The 21,052-nt window shown below is 42.3% G+C and overlaps 1 long non-coding RNA gene across 1 annotated transcript in view; it reads left to right on the forward strand.

Annotated features, from left to right (window-relative positions):
* Positions 1-483: 483 nt before the first annotated feature.
* LOC133273518 (uncharacterized) overlaps positions 484-21,052 on the forward strand; it is a 148,347-nt gene continuing 127,778 nt past the window's right edge. The window contains exon 1 of the long non-coding RNA XR_009744862.1: positions 484-729. This is a non-coding gene — a long non-coding RNA (uncharacterized LOC133273518). The remainder of the gene's footprint in view (positions 730-21,052) is intronic.

The following is a 21,052-nucleotide window of genomic DNA, read 5'->3' on the forward strand; positions in this document are numbered from 1 at the left end:
TTGTGTGTGCTCCTGGAGTCTAATTCCCACTGATTTCAATGTGTGAGATGCGCTTTTTGTTTTAATGATAACTCTGGAATCCGGAATTAACTGTGCCAAATGAGGTTGCATATGGAGGTCCATGTTAATTTCTGTTTAATAGAAATAAATACAGGTGACTCTCCCTGAGGAAAACAGGGTTTGTAAGGTCCTTTGGCTTGCTGAGGTATGTGGATGATGCTTTTATGCCAAGCCTAAATAGTGGGAAGTATTAGAGAAGTTTCTGAAGGGCATATTGAATTTGCATCTGTGCCTAAAAACAAATGTCTTGAGAAATGAGAGTAAAAGAAGTGTGGAAGGATATCCTTGTGTCTCCTCAACTTGAAGTCAAATATCCTATTTGTGCTGTTAGGGCCAAAACCAGGCTGCTATTTAAACCATATGCTGGTATAAGTGTGTTTTGGGATGACTCTGCTGGATAGTCCTTCAGATGCACCCACAGCTTTGAAATCCCATGTAGCACGTGCTTCAATGCATCGCGGGCATGCTCACACCTACAGCTATTCTGTTTGCCTTTGCAGATGCCAGGCTAATCAGAGAACACCTTGTCCCTTGTCCCCTGCTGCAAGGACAGACCGGAGTTTTACTTGTCTCCAGCTGATGGAGCCAGGCAAAGCAGGCACCAGCAGCAAGATCCTAGTGGCAACTTTGAATTTAGAGCATTCCAGGGGCAGCTGTGGCATAAATAAGGTAACCCTACTGTTTCCAGCATGTACACAAAGGAGTTGATGTGTTATAGCACTGGTTACAGAACAGATCCCATGGCTAGAGCTGCAAAGCCTTATGCTTTCAGACCTAGTCTAACCCATGAAGTCTCAGCCAGAATGTCAGCCATTACAAATGGTACTTCTGATGGTCCTGTGCTTCTGAAATGAGGTTGCTTTTATGGAAATGCAGTGACCAGTAACATGACTTTATCGGATGAATTATGTCTTGACACTCTTCCAGGTAAAGCAACAGAGATGACAATTTGGCAGAAGAGATAGAGTTAGCATATGAAAGGATATCTATAACATATGGGCATCAGGATATATTTGTGGGTGAATACATAGCCATTCTTCTGAAAAAAAATAGGTTTAAAAAGTGTCCTTTCCTCTTACAAAGTCAATGAATATTTAATTATGAACCCAAACATACCTAATACATATGTAAGAGATCCTGGAGAAGAGAATTTAGAGGGGACAGGATGAATATAAAGCTGAAACTTGTCAATGTAACCATTAACTGCAGTGGCTCAGTGCCAGTTTACACCACTGAGAATGTGGCCACTAATATCTATTTAGCACATGCTGTCCTGTGCCTCTTGTGATAGTTGTTTTCAGTCATTAGGATTCCTTTAGCAAAATAAGGTCCTGCTTTATCCCAGGAGCAAGACTTAAACTAATCCTAGTGCCTAAAGTTCTTTTCAGTTTTCTTTTATGTATGTAGAATAAGCCATCTCTATACAGTACCTTACAAACTATGTATTTCCATGGGTTATGGGTGTTCTTCTATATTTCTATACTAATTACATAACTAGTTTTGTAAACTTGTTCTTCTTAGGTAAGATGTTCCAGAAATCAAGCTAGTCACCATTAAACACCACAAGTACAGCTGCAGGTTTAAATATTTTATAATCCAATCAAATTGTTTGAGTAGTAATGCATTTAAATGTTGTTATGGAATCCCCTCTAGACTTTTTAAAATGGTTACTCTGTTCTTGGCTTTGCTATTTATGAAATTCATATGGGATGACATTTTTAATAATAGAGCATTTGACTTACAGAGTAGCAATTCCTGCAGTGTCTCACTATAATCTATAATTTTCTGACTGAACTTTCAGAGGGACACAAACACATATCACACTTTTATTAATGAACATATACATCTGTTGATGTTGCCATAATTGAAATGACCTTAAGTGAGAAGCCCTATGTAAGTCATTTAGCATTTTTTATGATGCTTGGGTGAAGATGCTCTACAGATGCAGCTTTAGGAAGCTAAAGCAGGAGTACAAAAGCTGTGCTAAAATGATGAAGGGAGGTTTAATTTGGAAAACGAAACAAAGCACAGCCCACATATAATTAAGCAGCATCCAGTACTATAGAGTCGGACAGAAGACAGGTATCAGGGAGTTGAAATTACCTCTCCTCCCTAGAGAGGATGGCACTGTCAGGTCAGGACTGTGCTAAATGCTGGCTACCATGAGGGTATTTGATTGCAGTTGCTTTCATTGTACAGAGGTTGTGGATAAACTGAGAACATCATTTCTGAGAGGAAAAAGTTCCTTAACCTCCTCAAGCACACAGATGTGTCAGAAGGGCATTTATAAAACAACCACCAGGGCTTTGGAAGGGAAAACAGACCCAAACAAAACGGCAAGGACTTGCTCCTTTGCAGTTCACCTGAGGCTCTTTTCCACTGAAAGGCATGGTCAGAATCCAAACGACTGCATGAAACTGGGGCAGAAAGTTGTGAAAAGACTGGTGAGAAGCAGAACTCCCCTGGGCCCATGCCAGCACTGCCGCATTCACCATGTCCTGTACCCCAGCCACTGGTGCTAGGAGAAAAGGAAGACCGTGGGTAGGGAGCCTTCTGTCTCCCTCCCCTCCTCTGCATGTACAACACGTGGTTTCAGGCAGAGGTGCAATGTCAGCTTCCTCTTCAGAAGTCTCTGAAGTGCTTGCTGTGCTCTCATAGGTGTCTGCTGTCTGAGAGGGTGTGCTGTGAAACCTGCAGCTGGGCTGCAGCATTTCCTGGCCAGCCCTATGGTGAGAGAAAGGTGTTCTAGGACATACAAGCCTCCTGTGCGAACACCCTGTGAGGCACAGATATGCAACCAGGGTTCCAAGGGGGTTGTCTTTTGTTTCAGCAATGATTTTTTTCTGCCCTTCATCTATTTTGTTATCTGTTTAAGAGCATAGAATAATTTTTCTACTGATTATGGCCAAACCAGATGCCCACATGGCACAAATTAGCATATGTAGTTCCCCTGGCTTCAGAGGCACAGGCTAAGATAGTGCTTGTGGTCTACTGGTAGCTTTGATTTGCTCAGTACCATGGGAAAGTTTGATTTAGAGTTTAAACCAGAAAAGCTTTGAAGAGAGAGCCTACAGGTAGAGGGACAGAACCTCCTCCCATATGCACAGTTGTAAATCTCACTCTGGAGCTACTCCAGATTAACTTCACTAAAAATGAGCCTGGAATCAAGCCCTGTATGCCTGAGTTACTTCAGACTGTTATTAATTTGAAGAGAGAAAATGAATCCTTGTGAAGGGGAAATAAGCAATCTTTATTAATAATAATTAGAGAGGGAAGACATTTTTTGATATAGTGGCTTAATTTGGTATATAGACAGATCAGTAAAATATAGAATTAATAATTTTATAAACTAGTAAACATTTTGTGTAGTTTAATATTAATTGTGTTTAAATGTTTCCTTAAAGCAGTATCGCAGTCGCAGCTGCACACAGTGAATTGTCTGAGCCCCTCTGCTTAGTTGCAAAGTCCTTAGTGATGGAGTGGGATCACCAAAGGTGACCAAGTCTTGGGATGGGAGAGGCAGCAGCACTGTGTGTGTGTGTTTGTCACTCCATGTTTTAGCTTGCAAGCCACTGCACTTCCTGTGAACTCTTGCTCAGGATTTGCTCCTCTCTATGCTTCTTGCTCTGGTTTCAAGGCACGTAAATGATGTTTATTATAACTGCTGTTAATGCAGTACCACTCCAAGGCATCTTGTGCTAAGGTGTGGGTCCCGTTACTCTAGGGCCCGAAGATTTGGGTGGTATGTCTATTGAGATGTCAGAATTTGGGAAGGGGGGGAATAGGTTTGGGATATGTGTCCCAAGAGCACATCCAAGTCTATATCCTGTTATTAAACCACATCTCCAAAGCACCAAGGTAATAGTTTTTTCCCTGGGTAAAAGAGAGTTGTGCCACCATCGCCACCATCACTTCACAAAGATCTCACTGGTGCTTTGCTTTCCCTTCTAATCACCTTCATCTTCTTACTTTTGACTTTTGTTGGTATCACAGCACAGAGTAAGGAATGGCTGCAATCCAAATTCTTACTTGACTCAAGCTAAGTGGAAGAAACACCAGTATCAGATTTTACCAGAAGCCACACACTGATGTACCGGGATTATTGTGTTCTTCATAGAGTGATTGTATGTAATTTTACATGTAATGTTCTTTGAACATATGGTTCATAACATAAAATCCCTTCATTTTAATTGACATAATAGACTGAAATGGCTTTTTTTCCCTTGCCAAAGTACTTGTTATGGTCTGTATCACCTATAATGGGCATTCTGTACACCTCCTAACTAGGTATTTGGATGCTGGAATGCAAAAGATTGCTATTTATGAGACCATGAGACCACCTAGTGGGTCAACGATTTGCATTTTAAAAGTTCATTAATATGTACTAGGATCATAATACTGCCAGTGCCTTCATCACACCAACCTTCATCTCCTTCCAGTAAAAAATATCTTTCAAAAATGGCTTTTAACACGAAACAGGAGCAAAAACCCATGTATTTTGTGACTCTCAAGTTGCCCTAATTGAAAGTTTAAAGGACATTGGGCAAAGTATTTTTCTCCTAGAATTAGCTAAAGGCATTTTTTTCCTTCTTGTTGTTTTTAAGAATCCACCAGAGGCTTGAAAGTGAAAAATCTGTTTTCTTATCTAATCCCTTTTTCTTCCTTCATGGACACACACCGCTTCGCTATTGTGAAGCTGCTGCTGAGTGCCAGTCTGCTGGCATTGATTTCTTTTCCTTCTTAGTTAGGAGTAGCACTGTATTTGTTTAGGAGAATATACAAAAGCTAAGGAATTATGTGGGTTTTCTGCACAAATTACAAAGAAATACAAACTTTCTTCTGACAGCTATGTACAAGTTCTCGTGCTCTGCCCCCATCCACATTTCACATCGAACTGGTTTACATCTCTGTACCTGTCTTCAGTTGAAGAGCCTTTGTTAAGCATAATCAGAAACAGCCTTTTCTCCCAACCCTGTATTCATTCCGATCCATATTCTTTTCCCTTTTGCAAAGCAAATTCGTAATAATAATAATTCTTCTGACAAATATTATGTTTTGATTTTCTTTTTTTTTTTGCTGTTTCAAAACCACAGCACGGAGGAATTTACTTTAGACTCCCTTTCATTAAAGTTTAATCCCAAAGTCATATACAGAGGTAGGTGAACGTCTGCATGACTTGTCTGAAATATAGGTTAATTAAGCAAGCTAAATATACTTTACAGAACAGAACAATAGAGCGCTCCGTTCTGCAATTGAATTCAAGAGATTCGGAGACAAAAGTGATCATCAACATTGGCGCTGAGCTTCCCCGAGCCTGTGCTGAACTTTATACAACAGCATAGACTAGTGGTAAGAGGGAAGATTGTCACCGGGGCGCTGTTAGCGTGTTGCGTCTGGGCTGCGTCTTCTCAGGCTTCAGCTGCAGCGGAGCCTGGTGACCTGTAGCTGTGTAAACAGGTTCATAAAACACGACTGTAACTGATAACCACCTTACTTATCTAAAGCTGCTTTCTGTTGACCAGGTAAGTGGAAAACCATCTCGCAGCTAATGAAACACGTAATGTGATAGCAGTTACATCAGCTCGGAAACAGAAGTAGGGGCACTTCCCTTTTGTTTGATCATGGAGCACTCAGTTATCTGCAGTTCAACATAGTCTCTTACCTTTTCATTTTGGTATGGTGTTTTTGTGACTCTATCAGCATAGTTGTCCTTTCGTGTGAGCTGAGATGTGAGGTGGAGAGCACACAGTAAACTTCTTTTTCCTTAGTTCTGTTTGATTCCATCTACCTCCACTTACTTCCACCTCTCAGTGGGTTCACTTTGTCAGTGCCTCCAAACCCACAGGATGAGCACACTGAGCAGAAAGAGCATTTGCCTATTGTGAATGGGACTGGCTGCCTCTTCTCTTGCTTGTTTTATTTAGCTGTGTTTAGTGCAATGGATTTTCTTTTCAGTATCTGCCTTGAAACCTAGGGCTCTGGTGAAACGAAATTCCCCCTCATTTCAAGAGGGGCTTGTCAGTGACAGACCATTTGGCCAAAGGAGGTGCAACAACAACTTCTTATCCTCAGTACAAAGGAGCCCCTTGCCAGATTTCCTCTGGAAATAGAGCAAGGACACACAGAGGATGCTAGAAGGAGATCAGCTTGTTTCGCACAGTCTGCACTATGGACTTTGGCATTTCGCTTATCCGTTCCTGCCTACCTTATGTAGTCATTCACACCGAGGCAAAGTGAATGTAAAATGTGAAGGAAAACTGTCAGTCCCTTTCCACACCTTTTCTGCTGTTACTGATGACTAAACGAGGTGCAAAACAATGAGAAATCTCAGTGTGAGAAAAGACCAACTTGACACACCAAGAATAAACCTGGGACTGGTTTTGAGTAAATCTGATGGACTTTCCTACTAAACCAGACAGTTTCGCACAGAGACCTGATGTTACCTGATCCACTTCTGGACTTCAGAAGAATTCATTCATGCCATTAGTAAAATATGTCCTGCTCTTAGACTACCCTGAGATAAACTAGTGCTCCAGGTCCCTTCCACACATGTAAGCACATACTGTGTGTGTGATAGGGCACAGCATGCACTGCTGGTCTTCTGCTGGCCCTGGAATGGCCAGTTGGGCTGGCAGTGGGCTGAGTTGCTGGAACTGGGTAGTGTGGAGATGACTATTTACAGCTGTGAATGGTATCTCCAGGTTTAATAACTTGGGCTCTGTCTGATGCAAACCTCATATAGAGTGGGGCTCATGTTGGTGAGATAAGTCAGGTGCCAGGCTGTGAGAAGGGGAACAGAAGTGGTTTGTAATGTTGGCAAGAGGGAGATGAGGCACATGAGGACATGATGGTGATAACCTTTGGTTAAGAGAGAAGTAAGGCAGCAGTTGTAGAAGCAGCAGAGAGGGAGGAAGACGAGGACTCAGAGAGGTACAGGATGTTCCACCTTGCTTGGTTGCAGAAAAGCTGCAGTAGGAGGCAGCTGAGTGGGCAAAGTGTTGTTTTCAGTTTGGATTTTGGTTTTTTCTGCTCATAGGAGTAGAATCTGACTGATTTAACTAACAGGACTCTAACTGATTAGTGATGAATTGCATCAACTGGTAGATCTTTGCTGAATTTTTACACAGCTGCTCTGAATTAAAACTCCAGAGAATGTGACCCAGAAGGTAAAGCATTTGGTGCTGTGAAGGTTTTGGACTCAGCCTAAGCTGTAAGGTGAAGACATTAAGTTCTGATCTCTGTGTGAGCAGGCTGTGCTGAAACAGGTAACCTGTGTCTGCAGTCAATCATGGGGGAAAGGCTGTATTTGCAAAGAAAGCAAACGGGGCACCATTAAAATCCAGGTCCTGCAGCAGGTGTGCAGGGCTTTGATTTAATCCTACAACCAAACCATTCTGCAAGCTGGACACCCAAAGGTCTGTGTGGCTGGAAGCCCGCATCACACAACTCAGATTCGTGAGGAGATGTCTGGAGCAGCTCTCAGGTGGCTGATGATGATGGTTCTCCCCAGTGGGTTGTCTGCTGTGGCAGGAGACACTCATTAGCTCATGTATGCCCAGCTTCTCTGTCAGTCCAGGGAGGCAGCATTGGCCTAGATACCTCTCTTGAACAGTCTAAAAGCTGCATGTGACAGAAGAGGCCATCCCTGCTCCTTCCTCTCCTCACTAAAGTACCACAAGAAGTTGGAGGGAAATCTTTTCCTCATAATTTGTTGTTTGTTTTTTTTTTTTATCCACTCAGGTGCTTTGGGATGTGGTCTGCAAATGTTGCTTGCAGAACAGAAGTTTATGATAAAGAATTGATTGGAAGCTAGTAGGAGTTACGTACTTACATGTGTGCATATATAAATACATGTATGTGAGCACAGTATTCCTTGCTCAAAAAAGCTGGTCACAATTTGAAAGGTAACTCAGGAAAGAAATAACACTTTCTGAATTGCAGACAGAGAAAGAGAGTGGAGGGGTTGGAGGGCAGGAGGACCACGAGGCCAGGCATTTTGCTCTTTGCTACTGCCAGAACTGGGCTGTGACACTGGATTATAGGAGATACTTGACTGAAAGACAAAACAAATTGTTTTACACTATTTACAGAGGACATCAAGGGAGATTTGTAGCAATCCTTTTGATTAAGCCAACCTTTTCCCTCCTAGTGTCAGGAACCTTGTCCAAATGTAGCTGCCTGCGCCCAGCACTGGCTCTGCTGTGGCACAGCTGTGTAACCTTGGACAAGACCTGTGTGAAAAGCAGTGCTGGGGCTTCCTCTGCTTTGCTCAGAAGCTGCTTTTAAACTTGGGCACTTGCCTGGTGCTTTGCCTGGGCTGCCCCACAGCTGAGCCTGTGCCTTGACCATGTACCCTGGTGATCCTGGTCTGGATCCCTGATCTGCTGACTTGACTTTGGGATTCACCCACCCTTTTCACCATAAGCTTGTCTGGCAATCACTGAACTCTTGCCTGATGATGGTTACTGTCACAGGACCTTTTTAGGGTACTGTGGGGCTGCTCTTTCATGGTGATGACACTGCCCTGCCTGCTCTGCTGTCCCAATCAGCTCCTGTCTGTTTGAGGAGAAACCCACCCTTGCTTCTTCCTGACACACAAATTCCTTGGTGATAGGAATCCTTCCCTGTGGTATCAGCACTCTTACTGTGGCCTGCAGCAGGGACAGAGCTATGGAATGACTAACAAGTTCCTTAGTACTGAGTCAGAACAGTGACCCACCTACCCCCTGCATCTGCAGCAGCGAGAGCAGGAGATACCGGCACTTCAGTTACAGACTGAAAAGCATGAACCAACCTCCATTCAAGTCTATGGGATGCACACTCTCAGGATGTGTCCTCAGGTGTACAGTTAGAGGATAAGAGTCTGCTCTTCTAAACTGAAGAATACTGTGATCATGCCTAGAAATAAAGAAACAGCAAAGAAAAAAAAAGGGAGCATGTAAAAATGTAGAAAGCAGAAGATAAGGACCGCAGGGTTCATGAAAGGAATACAGGAGAAAAAAAAATCATATTTTCTGCCCTTATATCTTTATTTCTGCTCTCTTATCACTCCTGGTTTTGCACATTCTTTTTTCTTGCCCCTGCTATCCCCTTCTCTTGCCTCGCTCCTTCCCTGGCACGATGTGCTACACTGCAGCTTAAAACCTTGGCGCTCTTTTGAACTGCCGAGTTTAACATTCTGAAGGCTTTGAGTGGTAATAGCTGAAATATTTCATATTAGTGAAAGGTTAAAGCTGGGTCACCATTTCCCAAGCACACTTCGGGAGAAAATTACAAATACTCAGATTTGCTTACTTCTTTAGTCCCCCAACTCCAGCAAGCATGCAGAGTCAGTCTGTGATCTCAGTGTCGACAAACAAGACAGCTTTTGTGTGGTGCACTGGTGTGTTTGAGTGGTGAGGGTTACCCAGTCACTTCTGAGCAGAACAAGTACTGTAGGTTGTTGAGTTTGGGGGTGTGTTTTCTTCCTTTGGCTGGTTGTACCTTGTAGCATCTGGAAGGTGAGTGAAATCGTCTACATATGAACTCTTTGTGGAGGCAGGGAAATAACAGTGATGGCATTTTGTTCAGGACCAAGGGTTTCTCCACAATAGCTGATGGAATGCAACTCTTCCTCCTCTTCTGGGGAATTTGGGAACAACCTTCTCAATTTAGGACAGTTGTCCATTATTTGATGGAAGAGAATAACCACACTACTCTCTTAGCCACTACACTGTGTCAGTCCAGTTAAGCACAAATTCAGGGTTGGGGTGTTTTGGTTTTTGCTTCCTTGACTTATTTATCCACGTATGTCTTTAAATCAATTCCTTTTCTCACTATTCAGATGTCAGCCAGAGTCACAAATCAATATGTGACCACGTAATTTTTTGGTGTAGGAAATGAGGCATGTTTAGGGGGTTACACAAAAAGAGTGACAGAAAAGGGCACGTTTTCAAGCAAAGTTAACGCTCTGGAACTGGACAGATTGACATCGATCAATAAAGCACAAGGAGCTGCTCAACAGCTCTTGCTTAAGCCTCTTCTAGAATGACCATTTACAAGGGAAGGTCACTCCATTTTTGTGCTGTTGTATGTCTCAATCCTGCCTCCTAATCCATGCAAACACTTTCCTGTGCAACTTCCCTGGTTCTCAAATTAACTATTAATGAAATGGCTATTGGATTGCATTGGTATTTATTACCGCTGTACTTCCCAGTTACTCTAATCTTGGAAGTGATCCTTTCCATACCATCATCCAAGTCATTACTGTGAATAATTAGAAAGCTGGGCTGTACCCTACTGGTAACCTCTTTCCACCTTGAAATAATCCCATTTACTTCCACTGTTTGTTTCTTGCCCTTCAGCCAATTTTCAGTCTCTGTAGCCTGCCAGTTTTCTTCCTATTGTGTGAGTCTGCACCTTAGGCGCTAGTCTCCCATATGGAAATGTTTTCAGAAAATAAGAACTGAATTTCTTGTATCCAGTCTCCCTCTAATTATTCTGCTTTATGCTATCGTGCTTATATATTCAGGATTCCTTTCCTCTCCCTTGTCGGGAACGTTTGCCAAACTGTTCCATTGCTGGGTCCCTTTTCAAGGGGTTCGAATTGTGTCTCTATCTTCACCTTCCCATCTTGCTTCCAAATCACATCCCTGAAAAGAGATTCTAAGTCCTTTCTCTAATTATCTGTGGGGAGGGAACCCTCTAGATAGCAAACTGAGAATTCTGTGGGTAGAGGGTGAGTGATGTGGGCTCCATCTTTGTGTGAATCTCCGAAGAGGCACTAGTGTTGCACCATCAGTGTTTTTGTGGGATAAATGGGGGGGGGGCATTTTGATTGTACAGAAAATTTAATTAGATTTAAGGCTAATTAAATTCATTTTTTTTTCCATATTAACATGTTCACAAATATTATTGCATCTCGTTAGATTTCATTCTTCTCTCCTTACTGAACAATATTCAGTAGTAGTTTCAGATTACAATAAGTTCATTATGAAGATAAGGTGGAATTAGTGTAGGAAGCTCAGCTGGTTGAAGGGGTCTGTGCTTTAATTACTGCAGAGGGTGTGCATATTAATTACAACACAAGTGATATTTACTGTACCTCAGGAACATATGACAGAGTAAAGATACTGACAGCACCAGCTAATAAACTCAGTATGATAATGAGGAGAAAAGACCATAAAAATAGAAGGAAATAAAATTATTCATAAAGTATATTGATCCCAAAGTAAAGACATTAAGCTCTGATGAAGGGCAACAAAAGGGAAGCTCCTCACTTTATCAAACAAATAACCAAAGTAGAGAAATGTTAGCGGAGAGACAGATTGTCATTATCCTGCTCATGTGGCCACGCTCTGGAGGATACATGTGAGCAGTAAAATAGAAGATTTAGTTGTTTTAATAAATCAGCAGAAAGTCAAGTCTTTTACCTGCAGAATCTCGGGTCACGGTGGTTGTGGTGAGCTTGGGGGCTGGACACGTTGCAAGGAAATGGCTGAAGAAGAGTGACAGGAAGGGACTGTGCTTTGGACGAGGAGCCATCACCAGTTACACAAAGAAACAACGTGGCTAATTGCTTTAGGCTGCAGTAATTGCTGCTGGGTTTGTTGTGTTGGCTTTGGTTTTTTTGTTTTGTTTTTGTTTTTTTCCCCTCATACTAGTTTTGAAGTAATTGTTTTAAATCATTTCTTATCAGCAGCCTCCCCTCCAACAGCCGTTTAAGCATATACCAAATGTGAAACACAGTGGCAAGATCTGTTGCGTGTCTCTTGGCTCTGGGGTCAGTGCCCACTCCCCCAGGGTATGGAGGCCAGCTCCCTTGGCTGCTCAGGCTAGGGAACCTGTCATAGTTCTCCATTTCCTTGCTGGCACTTACACATGGTTTACTACTTGGCAGCTGCGCACAGAGAAGTGCATCAGGGGTGACTGGTTGGGATGACACACCATCAGGGTAGATAGCATCAACTCAATCTTGTTGCTTAGCTTCCTTTGGCATAGTGTACACTTCACTAGGACGTGTGTCAGGGCAATTCTGTTTGTCTCCTCTTTACAATAAACTAAGGCTGTGCAAGTGACCTGGAAAAAACCCAGCCACAGCATAAGTAATTTCTTCCAGACATTACCTTCCTTGATGTTTGAATTGACTTTTGACCTAAGGCCTCAGCCACCAAACTGGAAAGTAAGAGCCTCACCTTTTGCATGTAGTTAATCTACACCCTGATAACTCTGTAGTAATCGTCTTGTGCTGGCTATTTCAATAGACTTTGCTTAAATGAAATCAACAGCAGCAGTTCAGTCCTATTCAGACTATTTTGGTGCCTGAATAAGACAGGGACCATACCGTGCCTGGAAGTTTTAGTACATCTAATTCTTTTTATTATAGTCATTGTGCTACAGAATGTGTTTTCCTCTAAGGAGCTGTTGTAAGTTAGGTGATGGTGAGGGGAAGCTGGCAAGCAAGTCATCTTGCTAGCCATTCATCTCTAAAGACCAATGTTCAAATCACATTTACTGAAAGCTCCATATGTCTATTGCTTTGTTGTCATCAAAGCCTTGGCAGGCATTTGTTACCAATCACAAAGCTCCTTCATGTTGGGCATATATGTCAATCTTTGCTTAATTAAACACCTGGATTGAAGCAGCCACTCTTGGTCAGGATCTCTGTACTCTACTAAAGTCTGCAGTGGATGCTGTGTCATTCAAGTGATCCTTTCACTTTTTGGAGCACCGGTTGGGTTTTTTGCTTCTTTCCATCCTACAATTAAGGATCCACGTTTCTTCACCTTCATTCTTCTTGGCAAGTCAAGGAAATAATGTCATACTTCCATGTTAACACTAGTTAACAGTAAATCCAAAAGAAAATAATGAAGAAAATCTGTTGTCACTGGTATTCCTATAGTCAGCCCTGGGTTTATGCACTGGGCCAACTTAACTGCACTTTAAACATCCAAACCTCCTGAATCTATGAAACAGATTGAAAATGCTGCAAGAGCAGTTGGTATCTTGACATTTCAGGTACTTCTATCCACAGCCAGGAATACACAAACCAGAAAAAAACTATAGCAAAAGGATATGACCAATTTCAGAGCTTCAAAAAGGTCTGGTTTATATCTGCTAAGTGTTTTGGATTGTTTGGTCTTTCTTTTATCCAAGTGCATTTGCCTCCTCATTGTAATTCAGTGAGTGAAAGACTAATGGTGGTCCAGTGGCCTTTGTGAAATGTGCTGGTGTTCTTGGTTCACTTCCCAATTTGTGTACGAGTAAAACCCCTGCTGCTATGAGCACTTGTGCTCCTGTGTTTGACGGAGGGATTGAGGTTTCATTTGCTGTCTCACCCTTAGAGATGGTCCTTCCAAGATGAGGACTGAAGCAGATTTGAGGACATTGGGGAAGCATATGTTCTTTCTGTGCATGCTTCACATATCCTTAAATTTCACAGTTTCTGGGCTCTGATTCAGTGTCTTTCAGTGATGCATTTATCAACAGATTTTTAACAGTGGAAAAAAATACAGCAAGTTAACCTTTATCCTAGTTCCTCCTGCAGTTGCTACTTGTGAGGAACAACAAGGAACAAAAAGCAAGACAGTGATGTCTCTATGTTTGATGATCTGAGCATGCAGAATTGCTGATCTCAATGCAAGTGCGTAAGGAGTGATTCGAAAACTACCTTTAAAAACTGAATTTCAAACCTCCCTTTTTGTATCCCACTGTAAATCCATTGGATCCCTTAGAGACATTCTTCCCTTAGCCCTGTAAGGTGGTTAAGCATATGAAGTCATGCTTAACACATGGGCTTAGTTAAGTAAATGCACACACTTAAGTGTTAATCATAGCCTTACACCTAGGAGAAAATCTGATGTAAATTTGTGTGTTGAATGGACTTAAAGCTAAGCATTGGGTTTAAATGCTTAGATGGATTCAGCCTAACTGCAGTCAGAAAAGAACTGGGATACCTGGCACATGTATGTATGTCACAGGCATAAATAAACACAGTTTTGGTGATGTAGAGCATAATGGTATTTCCAGGATCAGAAGGAACTCCAATTTATGTTAACAGTCAGTGAGGCTGATTTATTTTAAAGGGCAGAGAAGAGTATTAGTGGATTCATTATATTTAGCCTTCCGAGGGATTTCTTTACAGGGTGCTGCATGAAGACCTAATAAGGAATCTTAACTCCAGGGTAGATCCTGGTTTGAGTTTAACATCTTTCAAAGAGGAAGCCAAGAACAGAATAAATTTGCCTTTCTTGCATCCTTCTCCTTCCTCCCCTCCCCTACAAGCCCCCACTACTTACATCCTACCTTCTGCAGGAGCTGATGTGATATGCTGACCATGCTAAGTGATTTTGGCCAATTGGTGTTTCATGGTTTTGAGGAATTCCAGGGCTAATCAGACTGTGTACCTGGAATACAATAGAATGGTACACAATGAAATCCAGGATTTTGGGCACTTCTACATTTTGATTTAGAGTTAATGCAAGAGTCAATGAAGTCAGCTTAATGAAGATGGCTGCTCTCTAGGATGACGCTAGTTGTCAGTCAGAAAGAAATAGAATACCATGTGAGGGTGGTCAAACAGGAGGAATCGTCAAGAAGAAAATATTTTAATGCCACCATATAGATCAATGGCATGTCCTTACCTTAAAAATCACGTTCACTTTTGGTCTCATCTCAAAGATGTAACAGAAATAGAAATGGTCCGGAGAAGGGCAAAGAAAATGAGTCGAGCCAACTGAGAGCCTTTCATATAAGGCTACATTAAAAAGGGCAGGGTTATTATTTAGTTTGGAAAGAAGAAGAGCAAGAGGAAATGTGGCAGAAGCATATAAAATAATGAAGGGCATAGATCAGGCCAGTCTGCTGCTTCTCATTACGTTTGTCTGTAACAAAAGAAAAAGGGAGAACTCAAAATAGAACAACAACTGGCCAAAGAGTGATTCATTAGAGTGAGCGAAAAGTCCAGCACACGTGTATGAGTGTAACTTGTGGAACTCAGAGCTGCAGGATGAAATGAAGCCCAAGCGATTTGCATTAATACAGCCCAACACACATTTACTTCTGGAACTTGAATCGTAGCTTATAATCCTTCCAACCAGGGTATTATAAGAGCTGTTGTTACTCTTCATCCAGGTGTAAGATCTTCACCAGCTGAGCTGGAGGAATACATCTTCCCTGTGGTACTGCGTTGCTGATGTAGGTTCAGAATGGAGCAGAAGGGACTATGCCTTTCCTCACTACATTGAGGAGTTGGTGCTATTAGACAGGATGCTGTATTACAAGAATTACAAGATGAAAGTTTGAAGTTATTGCCCACTGGCGATTTATCAGCTAGGAATTGTCTGTGCAACAAAGTGCTGCTTGTCTTTGGGGTCTGGGTTTTACTCCCAGCCTGTGCTCTTTGTTTTCTGGCTTTGGTCTGCTCACAGTTTGCAACTGGGTTGGGGTATTTAGTCAGAACTGCTGCTAGTGTTTTCCCTTTCTTAGTAGCCTTTAGTCTCCTGGTGACTCTACAATAAGAATCAATGTTCTACATGAGCTTTTAACTGCCTGATCATTATAAGGCGAGATGATCATTAAATGATCCTCACTTTATTAATGCACTTTATTAAGTATTTTTTCCTGTATGTCTGGCAGCTGCACTTGAGGTAAGTTAGGAACAATTACAATGCTGAATAAATAGAAATAATGTAGGTAAGTAACAGTAAAACATGAGGGCACTCTGGAAGACACGCACTGTATTATTGCACCTTAACTTGATGTTTAGTCATTGGAGTACCTGTTCTTCATTTTTCTTTAGTAAATAAGGCAGAAACGTACCCGGCAGGCTTGCTGCAAATAGATATTGTGTTGAACTTGGTGCTTGCTTTCTCTGAAATTCCTTCTTAAATGAATTAAGATATTGTGAACAGACTGAAAATCCTTCTTAACCTCTTACTTGGGTAGTCAACAGTTACTTCTAAGCTTTCTGACTGCTTTTGCCCCCACAGAGGAAAGACAGATGTCTTTGTTGTTAGCGGTGTATCTCTGATTTGTAAAATACAATTTCCTTTAAGGATTCTTGAGTATGCAGACTTAGCTGCTTCTTGAATGGAACAGAAGCACTTCCTTACTGAGTGAATTTGAGCTGGAGAGGTCTGAGCAAAGTATGGGGGAAAATACCATTATTTCCCGTATTAAAAGCAAAAGAACTGCAGCTTGAAACATGCAGTGACCTTGTTTGCTTTACCTGAACAATGAGAAGTCAAATCACATTATTACAGACACTTGCAAATCCTGGGTTTTATGCTTGTATTTCTGAATATTCACAGGGAAGAAAACTCCTTCTTGTGCTGTGGATACCAGCATTTAGGTATCACTCTTTACCCTTGCTAACCCTATCTGGTGATAACACACCAGGTTTATGCTGTACATATTTCACCCTACATGACCTACACAAGCCACCCCAAAGTGAAATTCTTCCTCCTCCTGAAACCTGTCTCCTCCTCGCTTCTGGCTTGGCAAAGGATGCTCCATTGTTCGCAGTACTGGTGTTTGGCTCTTGTCTAGACCAGTGTTCACTCATCACAATACCCCTGTCAACACCGTGCTGTATATGTGTTAGCTGCACTATATTCCTGTTGTCAAATGGCTCTGCTGTCATGTAGTGTTTAAATGTAAAAGATATAGGTGACGATGCGGAGCTGGAGGATTGGGCTGAAAATCTGGATTTTAAGTTGTCTGCAGCACAGAAGTTGAAAGCTGAGACAGTTTTACAATAAATGTAAGCAGTTTAAGCAAGCTTGTAGCTATCAAGATGTGGATGTATGTTTTCCCCTCTGAAATGTGCTGCCTTTCAAGAGCACAAGTGTGGCATTTAGGTGACACTGCACTGCTCATCCGCGTGCCCTTTCTGGGGATGACTCTGCTTCTGTCTCCTCCTTGTCTGCACACGCTGCAACTCCAAGGGTCTGCTGTGACCCTGCCACAGGCTACAAGACCAGTGAGCTGCAGAGGAGCCTGAACTGCTCGTGATACAGGAAAAGATGACAATGAAGAAAGTGCAGTGCTCTTTTTCACTGCTATCAGCTTTATTTCAGATCTGCTTTGGGGTTTTTTTCCTGTGTGTTGGAAAACCTTTATTTTTGATGATTTTTCCTTGCCTACCTGTTTCTATTTTTTCCCCTGTTTTGGTCCAATACTCATAGATGGTCTTGGTCTTCCCGCAGGCTGGGTTGTGGATGAACCTCCTAAAATCCAGTGTTTGCTGAAAACAGTCCTGAGTTTCTGAATTAACTGAAAACAAAAATCAGAAATAAGAGACCACTTCTCTTCCTCTGTATCTGCTACGCTGAAGCAGGGAGACAGCACAGCCTACAGCAGTCCTCAGGGAGGGAACTGGTGTCAGAAGACTGGGTTTGTGTTACCCTAAATTGAAGCATAGACCCTAGCCATATCCAAAGCAGAAATCAAACGCCTCTTGGTCCCTGGCCTGTAGTTCCTGACAGATTTAACTGGAAATCCAGGTAAAGTTCCTTGTGAGGACAGTGCCAGTCTGTGAGTGGGTCCCTATATCCCTTCAGGAAAGATTACCTTTCCTTAAAAACAATATTCCAACCAAACAAAAAAAAACCCTGACACTTGCAATTAGTCATTACCTACTGTTGCTTGCGATTTGTTGGCAGATCAAGCTACAATCTGTTGCACTATGACAGATCAATTTCTGCAATTCATTACAGAACTGAGCCAAAACAAAACAACTTTCTCTCTCCTTCCCCCTCCCTCTACCCCCAGTGCTGCAGCCTCTGGTTCGCTGCGAGCCTTAGACTTCTGTGGAAAGGAGCAGATGGGAGGCGAAAAGAGGGGTGGGAAGAGATGAGCCCTTCTCAATGTAATGCCCTTAATCTGTGTCCATGTGCACATTAATGTGAGATCAGTCTCATCCTTGGAGCCAGCTACTGTGCAGTCCTAAAATAGCATTTCAGTCACTGGATACTGTACAAAATACTTTAATCCATTTTTGTCCAAACTTGTCCTTGCGTTGTATGTTATATCCTGCCAAAGATTTGGTAGGGAATAGGTGGGATGTTTTATGTCAGATTAGTGGTTACAAGATTAGACACATGTGCTTCCTTTCAGAAAACAGTGACCACTTGCTATTATGTGGGAGCTGCCCTTCATCCTCCCTTTGCATAAGAGGATGACAGATGTGTTACAACATGTTATTCTCCTAGAAAACTATGGTCATTTTTGCACTACCTCCATGAATGCTTAAATAAATAGCACTAATGGTTCTAACATGAGACGTAGGATAAAAGAATCTTATGGTTTTTCCTACTACCTTTTGTAGCTCTGTCACCTGACTTGGTAAGCCCACCTTCAGTGAAAAAATAGCACAGTGACATTTTCAAAACATGCAGTCCCTTGAGCCTGGAACCTAACACTGACAAGAAAGCTCAGCTTGATTCCAATACTGCTTTGTGATGTGTACTCCTCTTTTTCAAGAGCTGGGCTGCAACAGCTGCTAAATACAGAGAAAGGGTGGAAAAAAAGGTTGCTATTATACACAGTTTAGTTGTACAAAAAGCAGATGCTTTCTATGTATTTTATAAGTGAACACAGTCGGCATTCCAAAGCACCCTGGGCTCATTGCTCGTGCTACCTTCACTAATTTTTTGCCTAGTGATGAGCAGCCACCAGAGTATTTGCTCTCCCTTTTTCTCAGTTCCCCAAACAACTCAATCCTGTGTGACGCTCGGTGCCACCAGCTCCTGTTGGGGTCAGTGAGCACTGATATTGGACAGCTTCTTGCAGGAAGCCCTTTGCTTTTCAAAGAAGGGGGAGAAAAACTAGCAAATCTTCTCAGTGTTATTAAACTGCATCTTTGTGTGGGGCCAGATTTGTGGAAGTGCTTGCGTTTTAGCCCTTAGATGGAGTGGCCAGCTTTTTGCCAAGTGCTGGTTGCTGCTGAATGGGGATACACCAAATTCCCCTGGGTTCATTGCCAGGGATGGTGACAGCAAGATTTAACTGACCAGATGCATGTGACACATCAGTGAAACGCTAGCAATAGGGAGGGTCACTCTATCAATATATACCTGTTCACTCCGTGTTTCTTACCAGAGTGTTGTCCCACTTGTGCTACAGGGGTAAGGCAAACCCCACCGTTCTCCTCTGTGGCTCATTTTAGTTTACACCGTTGTTTACTACAGGAAAAGCTGGATGCCTGAGCTGAAGGTTCTGGAGTGAGGAGGAAGCAGCCATCCTGGTGTTTCCTTCCTTCTGTGAGCACGGTTTGGAAAATGCCTGCCAGCCCCCAAAGGAAAATTCACTTTCTCAAAGTCTTTCACACTTTGACTAAAATGATGCACAGGTAGGAATGCTGAGCCAGAGCACAGAGAGAAGAGCCTCCTCTCTCAACAGATTAGAAATCCCCCTCATCTTCCCCGAGTTTTTCACCTCACACATGCCTGGCACACACTGATTTGCTCAGAAAGTCATCCAGAAAACTTCAGCGTACTTAAAAGCCTGCTTTATTTTATTGCTAATATTTCTGTACCTCTTTCTGAGGCAAAAATGTCGAGCTGATGTTTGTGGCAAGTAATGTTAAGGTTCTGACTATAGTCTCCAACACAGAAATTAAGTGAATGACACTGTTTTAAACACCCTTTCTCAGCAGTGATTAAAGGACTTTTCTTTATATTTTTAAGGATAATATAAGACAATATAGTTGTGTTCTTGCCCTTTAAGAAAGCAGTACTCAAACAGGGTGTATGCATATTTAGAGTTGTATGTAGCTCAGCATAGTACTTTGGTTATCATTGTTCAATAGTGTTGTTCCGGTAATGAAGCGAAACTTCTGAAGTCCAAAACTGAGATGTAAAATCTGAAATGTGCTCCATAGAAACTGTCTTGGATCAGTGCAGAAAAATCAGAGATACAGATGGGAAGTGAGGCTTTATCAATTTATTTGGCTTTCATTAGAGCTGAATAAATAGTAACACGTGAAACCTAATTCTATCCAATTTCTTTGTTCTGGTAAATTACTACCTACGCCTCTCGCTTTTCTAGTTCCTGTGTTCCTAGAGCAGCAAGTGCTTTTTCCCCTTGGAGCATTTTGTTTAAGCATTTAACCCCTCTCTCCCCCCTCTGCACTCCCCTCAACAATATACAGACATTTCAAAAGCATAGGTTCGAATCAGCTTTGAGTACAACTCCTGCGCAAGTTGTTTTTTGTGAGGGGGTTGATGCTTTCAGCATCCTTCACTTTCTCTGTGCTGCTGGTGAAAGGAGGGTGTGTTTTTATTGGTGCAGAACAGCTGTAGCGTGATATAGCACATTAACTTTGCTTTTCGTAATGGCCAGATATTAGTATTTGCACACTGGTTGTTGATGTGTAGGTGAACCACAGGCCTTGTGTACCAGTCCTGAGGGGAATCGACTCTCTGCACCAAAATGCTGGCATTGCTCTGCAAAGACAAGCCATGGACACAGACAAACAATTGCAGAAAATATCCCTAATGTTAAATACAGTATAAAGAATCTGTTTTTCCCCCTCTTATTATTCCTATTGTTTTATTTCCAGCCCTCTTGCTAGTGGCTGCCTTTGTGGCACTTCAGCTGTGATTAGATGGGCGGGCGAGCAGCTTCCTCTAGAGCTGAAGCCAGCTGGGTGAAAAGACTGGCAGAGCCTCAACTCCTCGTCTACCCACTGCCTTCACAGCAGAGTTTATTATCTCCATAGCTCTGTGACATGCCCAGCCTGTGTGAGCCAGGGGTCTCAGAGCACAAGTCAATATTCAGTAGTCAGAGCTTTCTTATTACTGCTCTGTTGCTATGCTTATTTTGATGTAGTCGTAACCTAAAAAACCACCTAATAGCCAAGAGGCTGGGGGGAAGGGAGGAGGAGAGGCAGAGAGAGAGAGGGTCATCCACTTCTAATGCTGGAAACCCTGTGATAATCTGTTCCATGCATTCAAATGAAAATATGACTTCTTGGCAGAGAATAGCATTATAATGTAAAATCCCATATGCT

This window comes from Pezoporus flaviventris, unplaced genomic scaffold, assembly GCF_033815535.1.
Source record: "Pezoporus flaviventris isolate CSIRO_AGI_PZ_B2104156 unplaced genomic scaffold, CSIRO_AGI_Pfla_v1 ptg000031l, whole genome shotgun sequence".
In the NCBI taxonomy this organism is placed as follows: domain Eukaryota; kingdom Metazoa; phylum Chordata; class Aves; order Psittaciformes; family Psittacidae; genus Pezoporus; species Pezoporus flaviventris.